General features: G+C 41.1%; 3 non-coding genes across 3 annotated transcripts; all 3 read right to left on the bottom strand.

Moving 5' to 3' along the window:
* Positions 1 to 212: 212 nt before the first annotated feature.
* Trnac-gca lies at positions 213 to 284 on the bottom strand. Its single transcript has one exon. It is a non-coding gene; the product is annotated as a tRNA-Cys (tRNA).
* A 1,486-nt stretch (positions 285 to 1,770) lies between these two features.
* Positions 1,771 to 1,842, bottom strand: Trnac-gca. The gene has a single exon. It is a non-coding gene; the product is annotated as a tRNA-Cys (tRNA).
* Positions 1,843 to 7,658: 5,816 nt separating this feature from the next.
* Positions 7,659 to 7,730, bottom strand: Trnac-gca. The gene has a single exon. It is a non-coding gene; the product is annotated as a tRNA-Cys (tRNA).
* Positions 7,731 to 20,042: the final 12,312 nt, after the last annotated feature.

Here is a 20,042-nt window from a genome sequence, read left to right as displayed (position 1 = left end):
GTGAAAGTTTCTGGCTATCAAAATCAGGTGCAAGTGTCTATAAGACTCAAGGTATGGACACAGAGAGATGAGGTATCAGGTGGAGGTGTAGATTGCTATTCCTCTGTGTGGCAGAGGGAGGAAGCTCGGGCTGACATAAGGGAGGCTAAAAATGTCTGAAAATATTTCTAGTGAGGATAGCACTAAATTAGGGAGGCAAAAGAGATACCTAAAGGGGGCACCTGGATTTGAACCAGGGACCTCTTGATCTGCAGTCAAATGCTCTACCCCTGAGCTATACCCCCTTGCCCTTGCCTGAGAGGTAATATAATTAATAGCCTTTACAAGGCAGTCCTGCAAGTTAGATGTTGCTGCAAGCCCTCTCTGAGTTCCACTTCCTTCTGTTCTGTAGTACTTCTCATACGTGACTGAGGATAGCCCTCTGACTTGTTGGGGCATATACCTGAGGATTCCCTTAAACCAGCCAGAGAATTATCTTTGACAATGGCAACCATGGAGTACTGACTTATTGTCAGCTGCCCTGGGTTGGGAGCTTGTCACTGGATTACAGTATCTTCCCTTGCATGGAACAGAATTTCAGAGCCCTTGGCTTGATGTTTATTTCATAAAAGACTAAGGTTCCTGATAATTTGTCAAGTGTGTAGGCAAAGTACAAAATGCATGTGGGTGGAATCATGGAGATTTGAGCTTTTAACAATGTAGTGTTGTCATGTGGCCCATACATATACAGCCACCAAACTGATAAGATGGATGAAGCAAAGAAGTGCAGGCTGACAGGAACCGGATGTAGATCTCTCCTGAGAGACACAGCCAGAATACAGCAAATACATAGGCGAATGCCAGCAGCAAACCACTGAACTGAGAACAGGACACCCGTTGAAGGAATCAGAGAAAGGTCTGGAAGAGCTTGAAGGGGCTTGAGACCCCATATGAACAACAATGCCAACCAACCAGAGCTTCCAGGACTAAGCCACTACCCAAAAACTATATATGGACTGACCCTGGGCTCCTACCTCATAGGTAGCAATGAATATCCTAGTAAGATCACCAGTGGAAGGGGAAGCCCTGGGTCCTGCCAAGACTGAACCCCCCAGTGAACGTGATTGTTGGGGGGAGGGGGAGCCTATATAGAAGGAGAGGAGGAGGGATTAAGGGTATGTTGGCCCGGAAACCGAGAAGGGGAATAACAATCGAAATGTAAATAAGAAATACTCAAGTTAATAAAGATTAAAAAAAAAAACAATGTAGTGTTGTTTATATTTTAACTGTTAATATCAACCATATTGCTTGTGTTAAAAAATAAAAGTTAGCTATGTGTGGTGGAGATCACAGCACTCCAAAGGCTGAGGCGGGGTTGAGGTTGAGGAGTTAGACATCTTGCTGAATCTCTGTTAGTTATTTTTCTTTTTTCTTTTAAGTTCCTAGAGAAAAAAAAATGATCCCATTTTCCTTCAGCAGTGCTCACATAGTTGTACTCAGATACAGAGATTTATTGGTTCCCGATTTTAGTCAATAAAGAACTGGAGCTGTGAGCATGTGCATCAGAGATTATGCACACATCCATGGGATGGAATATGATATACCCATAAAAGATAAAATGGTCCCAGGGCACTCTCCAAAAAATACATCTCAGTGAGAGCATCCCACAAGGAAAGGACATTGCTGCTATATGTAATGTGGTTTGTTCTTTGTCTTTTTTAAAAACTTGGTTTATTTTGGACTTTTGAGACAGGATCTCAGAAGCATTGTGTTCAATGAGTAAAAAAGGGAAGGGGGCACCCGGATTTGAACCAGGGACCTCTTGATCTGCAGTCAAATGCTCTACCCCTGAGCTATGCCCCCACCTGTTTATATATGTATAATACATAACGTATAATACATGATTCTAAACCCACATGGCCACTCCCTGGCTGTTAACATCTGACATGTGCACTTACCAGTGCTCTGCCATTATCTGCTTCCTCCTCTGAGGCCCAGGCCTGAGCTGTCTCTGCACATCTGACAACCACATTCTCATGAACAGCAGCCTCCTGCCCTAGTTCCCAGTTGAGGCAGGCACATTAAAAATTTTGGAGTCAAGGGCTGGAGAATTGGCTCAGTGGTTAAGAACATTTGTTGTTATTGCAGAGAACTCAGGTTCAAGTCATCCCAGCACCCAGCAGCTCACAACCATCTGTAACTCCAGTCCTGGGGGACCTAACCCCCTTTTCTGACCTTGGCAGATGTCACATGGTGCAAACATTTATTCAGGTAAAATAGCTATACATATAACATAATAAAAATTATGTCTCAAAACTCTACAGCTCCACATACAAGAGAACAACCCAGAAAATAGCTGTTAAACAGATCTTCTGGAGGTGTGAGAAAAAGCAAAACTTCTTGATATTAAAAAAATCATGTAGAAAAATCTGAAAAAGAATGTAGACTCGTAGGGAAGGGAACTAGGGATGATGTGTGTTGCTATCAAGCTTAATGAAGATTCACACTCACACTCAGATTGAAGATGTTGATTTAATCTGTGACTCCATATTGTAGATATGGAAAAAAAAACACTGTCATTAAATTCACTTCCAAATACAACATACCTGATTAGTGACCATGCCACAACCAGAGTCCACATTTACACTTAAGTAGCCTCTTTGCACAGTGTTCAGGGGCAATAGATGAACTTGCTTTGTTTCTCTCCATCCTTCTTCTTCCCCATTTGCAGACAGAAATTATCTGAGGAGAGGATCTGGTCCACAGAGGGGTTGTTGGCTCTCAGCTTGATGGGGTTGTGTTGCTGTAAAATTATGAAAAAGGCTGTCTTTTAACCCCTCCTAGATCTGGCATTGCAGTGCCCCAAGATATCTGGTAGCTACCTTGCCAGAAACACATATCCCAACTCCGTGGTGGCCCCGTGTCTCTCTGCCACCACACGGTCTCCCAAAGTCAAATCGCCACAAGAAAGAACACACAACACAATAACCTCTGATCCAATTGATAAGATATAATTGCCCACCTAAACATGCAAAGCCCTGTCCACATCCATCCCTTAAGAACATTCACAACAACCTGTGAACAGAATGGGGTCTTTACATCAGCCTCCGTGTTCTTTTGGCGGCGGCTTCTCTGCAGCCTCCCCCAGTCTCCCATCCTTTCCATCCCAGTCTTCTCCTCCTCCCTCAAACTTTTCTCCCGCTCATCCTTCCCTCTTGTCCAATGATGGCCTCATTCTATTTGTACCTGCCTCCCCTGTATGACATCATCCCACAGGGTTGCCAGGATGTCACCACACCAGGAAGGGCCACCAGGTAGCTGCCTCAAAACAGGAGAAGCTTCATGTGCAGACAAGGGCTTTCTCCCTGGTCGGTGCTGCTTTTCCTAGTGACTCCTGCATCGCCCATGTTGGCTCACCCAGTAGCCCATGATAGAGTGTGACTTCTCAAGTCTTGTGCACTCATGGGTTGTGACTGGGCACACAGGCCTTCACCTGCCCTTTCTCACAGACTCATCTCTAAACATGTAGAAACCTTCCCTACCCAGAGTCCTTTGGCCTCCTCCTCAGGTCCCATAGGGTACTTTTCTGGAGAATCGAGCCCACTCTCCCTTTCCCTCTAATATCTTCTTTTATATCCCCCTGCCATAGGCGTCTCTCTCCACCTCATTCTCACCACTGCACATTCAGGTACAACTTGTTTGCTGATTTCTATTGTCAGCTTTTCTCATGTTCTGGTCCTGGATTTCAAAGGGAGAAACTTTACTGTAGAGTTTATGACCTGTCACTTCAACCTTTCAGTGAGAACAGGAAGCAGCATAAAAACAGGCTTTACAACACCCAAGGCCTCAAGGTGCGCTGAAGTGGAGCCAGGACTCTCTTCCACGTGGGCCCTTCTGACCCAACAGATTGCATGACGCACAGTGAGAATTGTCTTCCAAAGGGGTCTCATTCATGGAGACAATTATTTTGGGAAAGGGGTGAACTCAACAATGAATCATGATCCACAAGAGACACTCAGGCAAGCAGCAGTGTTTTATTCTTTGGGTAATGAGTTATTTGATTATTTCAACTAGCTAGGAAATGTGCCTTCAGGTATAAATAATATATGTTCTTTGGGTCTCTCTAATGTGCCTCATAGGACTGAAGAATTCTAAGTGAAGCTGTTGACTTTGCATATTGGATATGCACATGTAATGTGAGTCAGGGGAACCTGGCTGGGTAGAGGGGGGAGAGGCTGTTGTCTACTCTATTGTGGGGCTGCAAGTAGTCATTTCTTCGCAGAGAGCCACCACTGGAGATTCTTAATTGTTGACAGGCTTCACAGGTTTGGAACAATATAAGAATGGAAAATCACATGAGGGATTTTTGTCTACCCAAGAAAAGTAAGATATGACTGGATAGGACTGAAGATAGGCTGTGGGTATGTCATTTGGAGTAGAAATATGGTGGATGGGGGGGGGTGAGACAAACTCACTCGGCCCTTCATCCCTCCTTACAAGAAGACCCAGCATTTAGAACCCAGAAAAAGAAAACTTTCCTAATGTTCCATGGACAAACATGTGTAGCTAGAGAACATACAAATTGGAATTAGAAATTTATGATCATCAGTACAGAAAAGTGATTCTCAAAAAGCAGGAAGGAGGGGTTGGGGATTTAGCTCAGTGGTAGAGTGCTTGCTTAGCAAGCGCAAGGCCCTGGGTTTGGTCCTCAGCTCCTAAAAAAAGAAAAGAGAAAAAAAAAAGCAGGAAGAAGGCCAACCAGTATCTTTTCAGCATCAGAAGGAGGGAATTTCAATTCTGAGTGTTAAAGCCCAGAGCCGTGTTCTCATAGCAAGCTACCACTCCAAGAATAATGTGCTTCTCCACTCGGTCACTTTTCAGCCACACCCACAGTTTCCAGGCCTTCTCCATAGTCAGCTCTGCACACCTGGTCTTTATCTGTCCCAAGCTGAACATCCTATACCCTTCAGGCATGGCTGAAGTTACTAGTTGGGGTGGCACATGATATTCAACACAGCCATGACATTTTGTATTGCATGTTGTTCTAAGTTCCAGTCCATGCTACCTGCTACTCGAAGTCACTGGATGCTGGGATGGACGTTGGCAGGAGATTATACTCCCTAAAGGTAAAAGAGTGATCTATTTTTTATTAAGGTTGGAGTCCCCATTGCACCCCAACTTCTCTGACAGGCCCCTTTCCAGCCTGTATTGAAAATCAGAAACCCTTCAACAAACTATCTCCTTCTTATAGACAAAGTCTCCAAGGGACTAAATATGACAAGGCCCTGTCATACATGGTCATTTATCTGCCATTCAATATAGAAACCAAGACATTCTTGCACCCCAAATGGCTTTACAAGAACTCATTTTGACCATACAAGATGCAAACTCCTGATTTTTATACAAATCCAGTGAATCATGGAATATGTTCTAGGTACTTATTTTTTATTAACAAAATATTTTTATTGATTATTTGGAAGTTTCACATAATGCACCCTTATCACATTTATTTCCCAGGTCCTCCTCCACCCTTGTGAGCTCCCCCAAAACAAAAGAAAAAAAGGAGAAAAATTACAAAGTCCAATTTGTGTTGCCCATATACTCACTGGAGCATAGTCAAACTCCCAGTGGCCAGTTTAAAGAGTTGTCTTCAATGGCTTCCTGTTTTTTTGGGGGGTGGGGGTGGGGGAAATATCAGAGGATGGGGAAGAGAGGTTTCCCAGAGGCCTTCTATGTCTCTCATTCTCAGCTGTGAGTTTGCAGTCATCAATACCACACCAAGAAAAGCTTTCCTGCCCTTTATAGTCAGTGTAGTATGGATCACAGACTTCCACACAACCTCCGGCCACAGCAGGAACCATGAACATTGCCATGGATTCAGGTGCAGCACAAACCATGGACATCCCTATGGCCTTCAGTGGCATCTAGGATTTCTATTGCTGTGAAGAGACACCATGACAACAGCAACTCTTATGAAGGAAAACATTTAATCAGGGCTGACTTACAGTCCAGAGATTTAGTCCATTATCACCATAGCAGGAACATGGTGGCATGTAGTCAGACATGGTGCTAGAGAAGGAGCTGAGAGTTCTACATCTTGATCCACAGTCAGGAGGAAGGACTAGACCAAGCTTGAGCTTCTGAGACCTCAAAGCCCACCCTCAGTGACACTCTTCCTTGGGCAAGGCCATACCTACTCCAATAAGGCCACACCTCTTAGTAGTGCCACTCCCTCTGGGCCAAACATTCAAACACATAAGTCTATAGAGCCCATTCCTATTCAAACTACCACTGGCAGTACACTTACTACAGATATCAACACGGCCTTCAGCTGCAGCATGGACCACAGACACCAGCATGGCTCCTGGCAGCACCATGGGCCATTGACATCAACATGGCCATAGCCAGATCACAGAGACCAACATGGCCTTTGGCAGCAACCCGGTCCATGGACATCAACATGGCTTCAGGTGGCAGCACAGACCACAGATATCTCCATGGCTTTTAGTGGTAACAAAGGCCATTGACATTGGCATGGCCTCTGTCTGCAGCAGGGTCACAGACACCAACATGGCCTTTGGTGGTCACAGGGACTACAGACATAGGCCACATATATTAACATGGCCTCCAGTGGCAACACAGACCATGGACACTGACGTGGCCTGCAGCAGCAGTAGCATCAGGAACCACAGGCATCAGCATGGTTTCAGGTGGCATCACAGACAGTGAAAATTCCCACGGCCTTCAGTGGTGATGCGGGCCATAGATATCATCATGCTGGGAACTTTTTTAAAGGCTATAAAAGATGTTTCATGTGAGGGATGGTAAAAGCCGTAAGTGGAACTTCTGAAGTATATTCTCCAATCTGTACCCACAATGGGTTCTGAGAGTTTCTACCAAAAAGCTGTTTGTTCTTCAAAATATGAAAAGTAATATGATTTTAGTTTTGAGACAGTTTATATTTTGTACAGCTTTTTTTCCAAAGTATGAATAACACAGTTACCCTTGTGTGTTGCACTAACTAAACACATCTTAAAACATCTTACCCACGAAGTTGCTATCTCACTCTCTGAAACCCCTGCCCCCAAACATCCCCCCTCTCTGTTCTGGACTTAGAGAGCTATCTTACTGAGCCACAGATCTTAGTAGCTGTGATCAGAAGACCAATTTCATCTCTTCCTGGGGAGAATTCTTGGACAGACAAGAGAAAAAGATTAAGAAATTAAGAAGCACAGAAAAGGGATGATCTGTCTCTGAAAGGTGCAGTCCAGTCCAGTTTTAGACATTTTACATATTAATATGTCACACACAAATGCTTGTGGATATGAGTGAAGGTCCAGACAGACAGAGCTGTGCAGACAGAGCTGAGTTGAGGCAGCCAGGGCTGAGGCAGCTTTCAGGAAACTCTATAAGGCTGGTTCCCATCTCAGAGGGTTCTAGAAACCACAGGGAAGCTTTTATGAGGCCTTAGCTCCACCCAGGGTATTCTAGCTGTTTGAGGTGAGGCCTGGGAAAGGGATCTTTTATAGACTCTTTGATTAATCATAATTTATTTTGGGTGGCAATACCATCATAAAAGCCTTAATAGTTGCTGTTTCTAAAAAATATTTTTAACTCTGTTGTCTAATAAGGAACTAGAACTTAAAATTCAAATATCTATGTAGAAAAAAATTATGAGTAGGGGGCACCTGGATTTGAACCAGGGACCTCTTGATCTGCAGTCAAATGCTCTACCCCTGAGCTATACCCCCTTTACTAATATAAGGCTTAATTAATATCCTTCACTTCCAGAGTTACACCCACATCACTTGTACCCTATGCATCATCATTTGAGAACTTCAGGCTGAGTCAGAGAAAGCACATCACTCTCCTGCATAAAAAGTCACAGGCCCCTTCTGAAATGAAAATGTAAGGATTCTTTGGAAAGTCAGTTGAATGGTGTTTTGCTGGGGTAAACACATGAAAGTGGACATAGATGTGAAAGGCTCAGGCAGACTTGAAAGGGAGCATTTCACTGAAGCAGACACAGGAGAGAGCCTTTCTGCTAAGGCAAGCACGTCTAAGGATACACAATGAAGGATTCTTTGCTAACAACATGCATGTATTGGTCTGCCTTACATTGTATAGTTGAGGTCCATTTTCTGGACTCTGCAGACTTGGGCTGATTGGATGCACATGCTGAGGCAAAACCCATGGAGGACATGTGAGGTTTGGAGGGTATAAATAGGACTCCACGGAGTGATGGAGAGCTTGGCTTGCTGGTATAGCTAGCTGTGCAATGCTTGTGCTTGTGGGTCTTCACTGTTCTTCACTTCCCTGAGAGAGGCACAATCAAGAACTCCTGGTATTCCTGTTGGTCCCCCCTGCTCACTAAAGCTGAGGCCTGGCTGTCTCTGTTGGGCATTGCCACTACTGCTGATTCGTGTTTGCTATCCCAACTCTACCAAACTGGACTGCTGGTGTATCCGTGATGTGTTTGTGAATTCAAGCTGCTGCCTTCTGACCTATGAACTAAGTACAGCCAGGTTGTTGCTCCAAAGAACCTTTCTAAACAGGTCTACTTCCCCCCATCCTTTCTTTTCCACTACCTCTGGTGGGTGATGGGCTACAAGGAAGGTTAAAGCTTTTAAGAACCATGAATAAAAATTGGATTTGAGCACTTCCAGTTTCTGACTGTGGCCAGAAATACTCTGATCCTGGCCCACAGCTCCCTGTTCTCAAATCCTGTGGGAGAGAGAGCTGAACACCCAGAAGTGCAGGCAATCCTGAGACTACAGGACAGACTGCCACTTCTGTCCACCTTTGCCTACATTCTTGGCCCAAAAAGAAACTGCATAGTGCCTTTGGATGCAGAAATATAGGAGCAGTCAGCTGCAGGAGCCCCGCAGTCCAGATCTGTGCCCAGATCAGAGCTGAACTGGTCAAACAGCTCCCTGTGCCCAAATCCCATGGTGGGTGGGGAGAGCTAGACCCTCAGAGGTGCAGACACTCCTGAGAACTCAGAGGAGATTACTCTCTGCTCACATTCCTGACTCAAGAGGAAAATGCCTAGTGCCATCTGTGCCCCCTGTACACAAGGACCTAGGAGCAGTAGGGGCAGGACCCTCCCAATTGCTGCCCTTACCAAGAGCTGAAAAGCCAGCCATTAGGAGCAACTACATGCCTGAGAGAAAAACACTCTGTTCCCATAACTGGCTGAAAGAAAAAAGGAAAACAGGAGTTTTCCAGGAGTGCTGACACACAGGCCCACAGGAGGGTCAAGCCACCATCAGAAACAGCAAGACAAGCTAACAAGCTAACACCAGAGACAACCTGATGGCAAGAAGAAAGCGCAGGAACCCAAGCATCATTAGAGCCCAGTTCTCCTACCAAAGCAAACACTGGATATCCAAACACACCAGAAAAGCAAGATTTAGATTTCAAATCACATTTTATCATGATGATGGAGGACTTTAAGAAGGTCATAAATAACTCCCTTAAGGAAATACAGGACAACACAAGTAAACAAGTAGAAGTCCTTAAAGAGGAAACACAAAAATCCCTTAAAGAACTATAAAAAAAACAAAAACAAAAACAAAAAAAAAACCCAAAAAACCCCACAACCAAACAGGAGAAGGAAATGAACAAAACCATACAGGAGTTAAAATGGAAATAGAAACAATAAAGAAAGCACAAAGGGAGACAAGCCTGGAGATAGAAAACCTAGGTAAGAGATCAGGAGTCATAGATGTGAGCATCACCAACAGAATACAAGGGATAGAAAAGAGAATCTCAGGAGCAGAAGATACCATAGAAAACATCGACACAACTGTCAAAGATAATGTAAAACGGAAAAAGCTCCTAGCCCAAAACAAGCAGGAAATCCAGGACAAAATGAGAAGATCAAACCTAAGGATAATAGGTATAGAAGAGAGTGAAGACTCCCAACTTAAAGGGCCAGTAAATATATTCAACAAAATCTTAGAAGAAAACTTCCCTAACCTAAAGAAAAAGATGCCCATAAACATAAAAGAAGCCTACAGAACTCCAAATAGATTGGACCAGAAAAGAAATTCCTCCCATCACAAAATAGCCAAAACATCAAATGCACAGAACAAAGAAAGAATATTAAAATCAGTAAGGGGAGAAGGTCAAGTAACATATAAAGGCAGACCTATCAGAATTACACCAGACTTCTCACCAGAGACTATCAAAGTCAGAAAATCCTGGACAGATGTCATACAGAGCCAAAGAGAACACAAATGCCAGCCCAGGCTAATATATCCAGCAAAACTATCAATTAACATTGAGGGAGAAACCAAGATATTCCATGACAAAACCAAATTTACACAATATCTTTCTAAAACTCCAGCCCTACAAAGAATAATAAATGGAAAAGCACAACACAAGGAGGGAAACTACACCCTAAAAAAAGCAAGAATATAATCTCCTTGCAACAAAACCAAAAGAGAAGCACACAAACATAATCCTCTAAATACAAAAATAACAGGAAGCAATAATCACTATTCCTTAATATTGCTCAACATCAATGGACTCAATTCCCCAATAAAAAGACACAGATTAACAGACTGGATATGTAAAGAGGACCCAGCATTTTGCTGCCTACAGGAAACACACCACAGAGACAAAGACAGACACTACCTCATAGTAAAAGACTGAAAAACAACTTTCCAATCAAATGGTCTGAAGAAACAAGCTGGAGTAGCCATTCTACTATCATATAAAATCGACTTTCAACCAAAAAGTCATCAAAAAAGATAAGGAAGGACACTTCATATTCATCAAAGGAAAAATCCACCAAGATGAACTCTCAATCTTAAATGTCTATGCCCCAAATACAGGGGCACCTACAATCATAAAAGAAACCTTACTAAAGCTCAAGCACACATTGCACCTCACACAATAATAGTAGGAGATTTCAACACTCCACTATCATTAATGGACAGATCATGGAAACAGAAATTAAACAGAGACATAGAGAGACTAACAGAAGTTATGAACCAAATGGGCTACACAAATACTTATAGAACATTCTACCAAAAAACAAAAGGATATACCTTCTTCTCAACACCTCATGGTATCTTTTCCAAAATTGACAATATAATTGGTCACAAAACAGGCCTCAACAGATACAGAAAGATAGAAATAATCCCATGCATCCTATAAGATCACCACGGACTAAGGCTTGTCTTCAATTACAACAATAAGGAAAGAATGCCCACATATACATGGAAATTGAACAATGCTCTACTCAACAATAACTTGGTCAAAAGAAATACAGAAAGAAATTAAAGACCTCTTAGAATTTAATAAAAATGAAGCTACAACATACCCCAACTTATGGGACACAATGAAAGCTGTGCTAAGAGGAAAACTCATAGCGCTGAGTGCCTGCAGAAAGAAACAGGAAACAGGAGAGAGCATACACTAGCAGCTTGACAGCACACCTAAAAGCTCTAGAACAAAAAGAGGCAAATACACCCAGGAGGAGTAGAAGGCAGGAAATAATCAAACTCAGAGCTGAAATCAACCAAGTAGAAGCAAAAAGGACTATACACAGAACTTTTGGTTCTTTGAGAAAATCAACAAGATAGATTAAACCCTTAGCCAGCATAACTAGAGGGCACAGTGTGTACAAATTAACAAAATCAGAAATGAAAAGGGAGACATAACAACAGAATCTGAGGAAATTAAAAAATCATTAGATCCTAATACAAAAGCATATAGTCAACAAAACTTCAAAATCTGGAGGAAATGGACAATTTCCTAGGAACCAAAGTTAAATCAGGAATAGATAAACCATCTAAACAACCCCATAACTCCTAAAGAAATAGAAGCAGTCAGTAAAAGTTTCCCAACCAAAAAGAGCCCAGGTCCAGACGGGTTTAGTGCAGAATTCTATCCGACCTTCATAGAAGAGCTCATACCAATACTATCCAAACTATTCCACAAAATAGAAGCAGATGGAGCACTACTGAATTCCTTCTATGAAGTCACAATTACTCTTATACCTAATCCACACAAAGACCCAACAAAGAAAGAGAACTTCAGACCAATTTCCCTTATGAATATCGATGCAAAAATATTCAATAAAATTCTTGCAAACCAAATCCAAGAACACATCAAAACAATCATCCATCATGATAAAGTAGGCTTCATCCCAGGTATGCAGGGATGGTTTAATATGCGAAAATCCATCAATGTAATCCACTATATAAACTAACTCAAAGATAAGAACCACATGATCATCTCATTAGATGATACAAAACATTCGACAAAATTCAACAACCCTTCATGATAAAAGTCCTGGAAAGAACAGGAATTCAAGGCCTAAACCTAAACATAGTAAAAGCCATATACAGCAAAGCAGTAGCTAACATTAAACTAAATGGAGAGAAACTTGAAGCAATCCCACTAAAATCAGGGACTAGACAAGACTGCCCACTATCCCCCTACTTATTCAATATAGTTCTCAAAGTCCTAGCCAGAGCAATCAGGCAGCAAAAGGAGGTCAAAGGGATACAAATTGGAAAGAAAGAAGTCAAAATATCACTATTTGCAGATGATATGATAATATACTTAAGTGACTCCAAAAGTTCCACCAGAGAATTACTTTATCTGATAAACAACTTCAGCAAAGTGGCTGGGTATAAAATTAACTCAAACAAATTAGTAGCCTTCCTCTAAACAAAAGATAAACAGGTTGAGAAAGAAATTAGGGAAACAACACCCTTCATAATAGTCCCAAATAATGTAAAATATCTCACTGTGATTTTAGCCAAGCAAGTGAAAGATGTGTATGATAAGAACTTCAAGTCTCTGAAGAAATAAATTGAAGAAGATCTCAGAAGATGGACAGATCTTCAATGCTCATGGATTGGCAGTTAATAGTTTATAATAAAATGTGCATTTTATCAAAAAACAATCTACAGATTCAATGCAATCCCCATCAAAATTCCAATTCAATTCTTCATAGAGTTAGAAAGAAAAATTTGCAAATTCATTTGGATAACGAAAAACCCAGGATAGCTAAAACTATCCTCAACAATAAAAGGACTTCTGGGGGAATCACCGTCCCTGACCTCAAGCAGTACTACAGAGGAATAGTGATAAAGACTGTATGGTATTGGTACAGAGACAGGCAAAGAGATCAGTGGAACAGAATTAAAGACACAGAAATGAACCCACATACCTATAGCCACTTGATCTTTGACAAAGGAGCCAAAACCATCCAATGGAAAAAAGATAGCATTTTCACCAAATGGTGCTGGTTCAACTGGAGGTCAGCATGTGGAAGAATGCAGATTGATCCATTCTTATCACCATGTACAATGTTTAAGACCAAATGGATCAAGGATCTTCACATCAAGCCAGATAAACTCAAACTAATAGAAGAAAAAGTGGGGAAGAGTCTTGAACACATGGGCACTGGGGAAAATTTCCTGAACAAAACACCAATGGCTTATGCCCTAAGAACAAGAATCGCCAAATGGTACCTCATAAAACTGCAAAGCTTCTGTAAGGCAAAGGACAAAACAGCAACCAACAGATTGGGAAAAGATCGTTACCAATCCTACATCCGATAGAGGGCCAATATCCAATATATACAAAGAACTCAAGAAGTTAGACTCCAGAGAGCCAAATAACCCTATTAAAAATGGGGTACAGAGCTAAACAAAGAATTCACAGCTGAGGAATATTGATTGACACAGAAGCACCTAAAGAAATGTTCAACTTCCTTAGTCATAAGGGAAATGCAAATCAAAACAACCCTGAGATTCCACCTCACACCAGTCAGAATGGCTAAGATCAAAAGCTCAGGCGACAGCAGATGCTGGTGAGGATGTGGAGAAAGAGGAACACACCTCCATTGTTGGTGGGATTGCAAACTGGGACAACCACTCTGGAAATCAGTCTGGAGGTTCCTCAGAAAATTGGACATTGAACTACCTGAGGACCCAGCTATACCTCTCTTGGGCATATACCCAAAAGATGCTCCAACATACAACAAAGACACATGCTCCACTATGTTCATAGCAGCCTTATTTATAATAACCAGAAGCTGGAAACAACCCACATGTCCTTCAACAGAGGAATGGATACAGAAAATGTGGTACATCTACACCATAGAGTACTTTACAACTATCAAAAACAATGACTTCATGAAATTCATAGGCAAATGGATGGAACTAGAAAATATCATCCTGAGTGGGGTAACCCAATCACAGAAAAATACACATGGTATGCACTCACTGATAAGCAGATATTAGCTCAAATGCTCTAATTACCCAAGATGCAATGCATGGACTACATGAAACTCAAGAAGGATGACCAAAATGTGGATGCTTCACTCTTTCTTTAAAGGGGGAACAAAAATATCTATAGAAGGTGATAGGGAGGCAAAGTTTAGAGCAGAGACCAAAGGAACGGCTATTCAGAGCCTGCCCCACATGTAGCCCATATATATATATATATATATATATATATATATATATAGCCACAAAAACTAGAGAAGATTAATGAAGCTAAGAAGTACATGCTGACAGGAACCTGACATAGATCTCTCCTGAGAGACACAGCCAGAACATGTCAAATACAGAGGCGAATGCTAGCAGCAAACCACTGAACAGAGAGTGCGACTCCCTTTGGAGGAATTAGAGAAAGGACTGAAGGAGCTGAAGGAACTTGAGACCCCATATGAACAATGCCAACCAACCAGAGCTTCCAGGGACTAAACCATTACCCAACGACTATACATGGACTGACCCTGGGCTCCAACTGCATAGGTAGCAGTGAATAGCCTTGTTGGGGCATGAGTGGGAGGGGAAGCCCTTGGTCCTGCCAAGGGTGGACCTCCAGTGTAGGGGATTGTTGTGGGGGCAGTAGTGGGGGGTAGATGGGGAGGGGAAAACCTGAATGGGTGAGGGGGAAGTGTTAAGGGGCTGATGGACAGGAAACTGGGAAAGGGAATAACATTTGAAATGTAAAGAAGAAATACCCAATTTAATAAAAATGGGAAAAAAGATTATTAGACAAGGGGGACTGTATATTTTGCATGATGTCAAAGCAGTACATATATAGTATCATACATTTTCTAAAACGCATGAAATCTTACAGCAGAAATCATGAAACATAAGACAGTAAAAAACAACAAAAATGTTTAGTTGTTAAAGGGAACCTGCAAAGAACACAAAATATGGCACGATAAGGAATTAATTGTTTTCCACAGTATGAAATTTTATATGACAGGGCCAAAGCACTGACATAATCAGAATAATTGTTGAAATGACTGCTATTATTAAGATGGCCAAAACTACACAAGATTATTGTGTTCTAGTTGAAACAATTGTTTGGAGTGGATATAAATGTTGACAATCCTATACATGTATACTGAAATTATACATTTAAAATGTATATGGTGTATTACAACCCATTTTCTCATATCTCTAATGGGACTTTATTGATAAGTAAGGGAAAGAAAGAAGTAATAAAATATGCTGTAGACTTTTAAAAAACCACTAAAAAATTGAATTTGAAAAAAATTAAAGTTACACCTTTCCCTAGAAATTCTGCAGCATGTTCTCCAGCCTTCAGACCCAAGGATTAGACAATCCTGGAGTGGCACTGATACTGGCTGCTAGAATGGTTGTCAGAGTCAAGCTTTGAATCTACCGTGGTGTGATTTACACACATAAATTCCACACAACTGGGGTGTTGATCTTGTCAAATGTGATGACAAATTCATGCCTGCCCCTCCTGGACTAATCTTACGTTCAGGGAACTTGCTGCAGAACTCCAGGCTAGGATGAAATATGGTCACTTCTCACTCAGTGAATATAGACAGAGAATGAGGAAGAATAAACTTCTCCAATAAATAGTTGAAAGTGGGCTTCTGAATCTCCTAAACCATTAATGGACCAACAGTCATAAAAATCTAGGAGCAAGAAATATTATCAGACTAACCTATATGGCCTGAAGTTGGTGGTGGACAAAGCCCCATTCTATCTGGAAACCAGTCTTGCTTGGTTAAAGTCACACCAAGATATTTTATGTAATTTGTGACTATTGTGAAAGGTGTCATTTCCTTAATTTCTTTCTCAGCCTGTTTATCCCTGAGTAGAGGAAGGCTACTGATTTATTTGAGTTAATTTTAATACCCTGACACTTTGCTGACATTATTTATCAGGTTAAGTAGTTCTCTGGTGGAACTTTTGGGGTTGCTTAAATACACTATCATATCATCTACAAATAGTGATATTTTGATTTCTTCCCTTCCAATTTGTATCCCTTTGACCTCCTTTTGCTGTCTGATTGCTCTGGCTAGGACTTCGAGTACTATATTGAATAAGTAGGGAGAGAGTGGGCAGTCTTGTCAAGTCCCTGATTTTAGTGAGATCATTTCAAGTTTCTTTCCATTTAGTTTGATGTTAGCTACTGGTTTGCTGTATATTGCTTTTACTATGTTTAGATATGGGCTTGAATTCCTGATCTTTACAGGACTTTTATCATGAAGGGGTTGAATTTTGTCAAATGCTCTCTCAGCATCGAATGAAATGACCATGTGGTTCTTATCTTTGAGTTTGTTTATATAGTGGATTATGTTGATGATTTTCCATATATTAAACCATCACTGCATACCTGAAATGAACCCTACTTGATCATGATTGATGATTGTTTTGATGTGTTCTTGGATTCGGTCTGCAAGAATTTTATTGAGTATTTTTGCGTCGATATTCATATCTGAAGTACTCTTTCTTTGTTGGTTCTTTTTGTGGTTTGGTATAAGAGTAATTGTGACTTCATAAAAAGAATTTGGTAGTGCTCGTCTGCTTCAATTTTGTGGAGTAGTTTGGACAGTATTGGTATGAGGTCTTCTAAGAAGGTCTGATAGAATTCTGCACTGAACCCATCTGGACCTGGGCTCTTTTTGGCTGGGAGACTTTTAATAACTGCTTCTATTTCTTTAGGAGTTATGGGGTTGTTTAGATGATTTATTTATTGCTGATTTAACCTTGGTACCAGGTATCTGTCTAGAAAATTGTCCATTTCCTCCAGATTTTCCAGTTTTGTTGAATATAGGCTTCTGTAGTAGGATCTGATGATTTTTTTTAGTTTTTTTTAGATTCTGTTGTTATGTCTCCCTTTTCATTTCTTATTTTCTTAATTTGGATATACTCTCTGTCACCTCTGGTTGGTCTGGCTAAGGGTTTATCTATCTTGTTAATTTTCTCAAAGAACCAGCTCCTGCTTTTGTTGTTTCTTTGTACTACAGTACTTCTCTTTTCTATTTGGTTGGTTTCAGCTCTGAGTTTGCTTATTTCCTGCCTTCTACTCCTCTTGGGTTTATTTATTTCTTTTTGTTCTAGAGCTTTAAGGTGTGCTCTCAAGCTGCTGACATATGCTCTCTCCTGTTTCCTTTTGCAGGTACTCAGAGCTATGAGTTTTCCTCTAGTACCACCTTCCTTGTGTCCCATAAGTTTGGGAATGTTGTATCTTCATTTTCATTAAATTTTAAGAAGTCTTTAATTTCTTTCTTTATTTCTTCTTTGACCAAGTTGGCATTGAGTAGAGCATTGTTCAACTTCCATGTACATGTGGGCTTTCTGTCATTATTAATGTTGTTATTGAAGACCAGTTTTAGTTCATGGTGATCTGATAGGATACATGGGAGTATTTCTATCTTCCTGTATCTGTTGAGGCCTATTTTGTGGCTGATTATATGGTCAATTTTGGAGAAGGTTCCATGAAGTGCTGAGAACAAAGTCTATCCTTTTGTTTTAGGATGGAATGTTCCGTAAATATATGTTAAATCCAATTGTTTCATAACTTCTGTTAGTTTCTCTATGTCTCTGTTTAATTTCTGTTTCCATGATCTGTCCAGTGATGAGAGTGGGGTGTTGAAATCTCCTACTATTATCGTGTTAGGTCCAATGTGTGCTTTGAGCTTTAGTAAGTTTTCTTTTATGAATGTAGGTGCACTTGTATTTGGAGCATAGATATTTAGAATTGAGAATTCATCTTGGTGGATTTTTCCTTTGATGAATATCAAGTGTCCTTCCTTATCTTTTTTAATGACTCTTGGTTGAAAGTCAATTTTATATGATATTAGAATGGCAACTCCAGCTTGTTTCTTCGAGCCATTTGCTTGGAAAATGGTTTTCTAGCCATTTACTCTGAGGTAGTGTCTATCTTTGTCACTGAGGTCTGTTTCCTGCATGCAGCAAAATGCTGGGTCCTCTTTATGTATCCAGTCTGTTAGTCTATGTCTTTTTATTGAGTAATTGAGTCCGTTGATGTTGAGAGGTATTAAGGAATAGTGCTTGTCACTTCCTGTTATTAGAGGTGGAATTATGTTTCTTTGTCTCTCTTTTGGTTTCATTGCAAGGAAATTATGTTCTTGCTTTCTGTACGGTTAGTTTCTCTCCTTTTGTTGGAGTTTTCCATTTATTATCCTTTGTAGGACTGGATTTGTAGAAAGATATTGCATAAATTTGGTTTTGTCATGGAATATCTTGGTTTATCCATCTATGTTAATTGAAAATTTTGCTGGATACAGTAACCTGGGCTGGCATTTGTGTTCTCTTGGGGTCTGTATGACATCTGTCCAGGATCTTCTGGCTTTCATATCTCTGGTGAGAAGGTGAGAAGTCTGGTGTATTTCTTTTAGGTCTACCTTTATATGTCACTTTACCTTTTTCCCTTACTGCTTTTAATATTCTTTTTTTGTTTTGTGCATTTGCTCTTTTAACTATTATGTGACAGGAGGAATTTCTCTTCTAGTCCAATCTATTTGGAGTTCTGTAGGCTTCTTGTATGTTTATGGGCATCTCTTTCTTTAGGTTAGGGAAGTTTTCTTCTATAATTTTGTTGAATATATTTACTAGCCCCTTAAGTTGGGAGTCTTTACTTTCTTCTATACCTATTATTCTTAGGTTTCATTTTCTCATTGTTCCCTGGATTTCCTGTATGTTTTGGGCTAGGTGCTTTTTCTGTTTTATCTTTGACAGTTGTGTCGATGTTTTCTATGGTATCTTCTGCCCCTGAGATTCTCTCTTCTATCTCTTGTATTCTGTTGGTGATGTTTTTGTCTATGGCTCCTTGTCTCTTCCTTTGGTTTTCTATATCTAGGGTTGTCTCCCTTTGTGCTTTCTTTATTGTTTCTATTTCCATTTTCAATTCTTTCACCTGTTTGTTTGTCTCTTCCTGTAATTCTTTCAGTGATTTTTGTGTTTCCTCTCTAAGGGCTTCTACTTGTTTATTTGTGCTTTCCTGCATTTCTCTAAGGGAGTTCTTTATGTCTTTCTTAAAGTCCTCCATCATTATCAAAAAATGTGATTTCAAATCTAAATCTTGCTTTTCTGGTGTGTTTGGATACCCAGTATTTTCTTTGGTGGGAGAACTACGCTCTGATGATGCCAAGTAGTCTTGGTTCCTTTTGATTAGGTTCCTGTGCTTGCCTCTAGCCATTGGGTTGCCTCTGGTGTTTGCTTGTCTTGCTGTTTCTGGGAGTGACTTGGCCCTGCCTTAGGCCTCTGTGTCAGCACTCCTGTAGAACTGTTTTCCTGTTTTCTTTCAGTCTTTCCTGAGTACAGGTGCTCTGCTCTCAGCTGTGGCAGTGCTCCTGGAGACTGTCTTCCAGCTCTAGGCATGAGCAGGAATCAAAGGTTCCTGGCCCTGATTGCTCGTGTAGGTCCTTACACCCAGTGGGCACAGTTTGTACTATGCAATTCCCTCTTGGATCTGGACTGTGGGCAGAGGGTATTCTCCTCTGACTTCTCAGGGGTATTCACACTTCTGAGGTTGCAGCTCTCTCCCCCACGGAATTTGGGTGCAGGGAAGCTGTTGGGCAGGATCAGTTCAGTCTTGGGCGAAGACCAGGACTGAGGGTACCAGCGGCTGCCTGTTCCTATATCCCTCTGTCCAGAGGCACTGTGCAGTTTCCCCTTGGACCAGCAAGGTGTGCAGAGGTGGCACTCTGTCCTGTGGCCTCAGGATGTCTACACTCCTGGGTGGTCTGCTCTCTTCCCCATGGGATTTGGGTGCGGGGAACTCAAAACCAGAAT

This window comes from Rattus rattus, chromosome 6 (genome assembly GCF_011064425.1).
Source record: "Rattus rattus isolate New Zealand chromosome 6, Rrattus_CSIRO_v1, whole genome shotgun sequence".
In the NCBI taxonomy this organism is placed as follows: domain Eukaryota; kingdom Metazoa; phylum Chordata; class Mammalia; order Rodentia; family Muridae; genus Rattus; species Rattus rattus.
The sequence above is the reverse complement of the archived record's forward strand: the minus strand, read 5'-3'. Positions and strand labels throughout refer to the sequence as shown.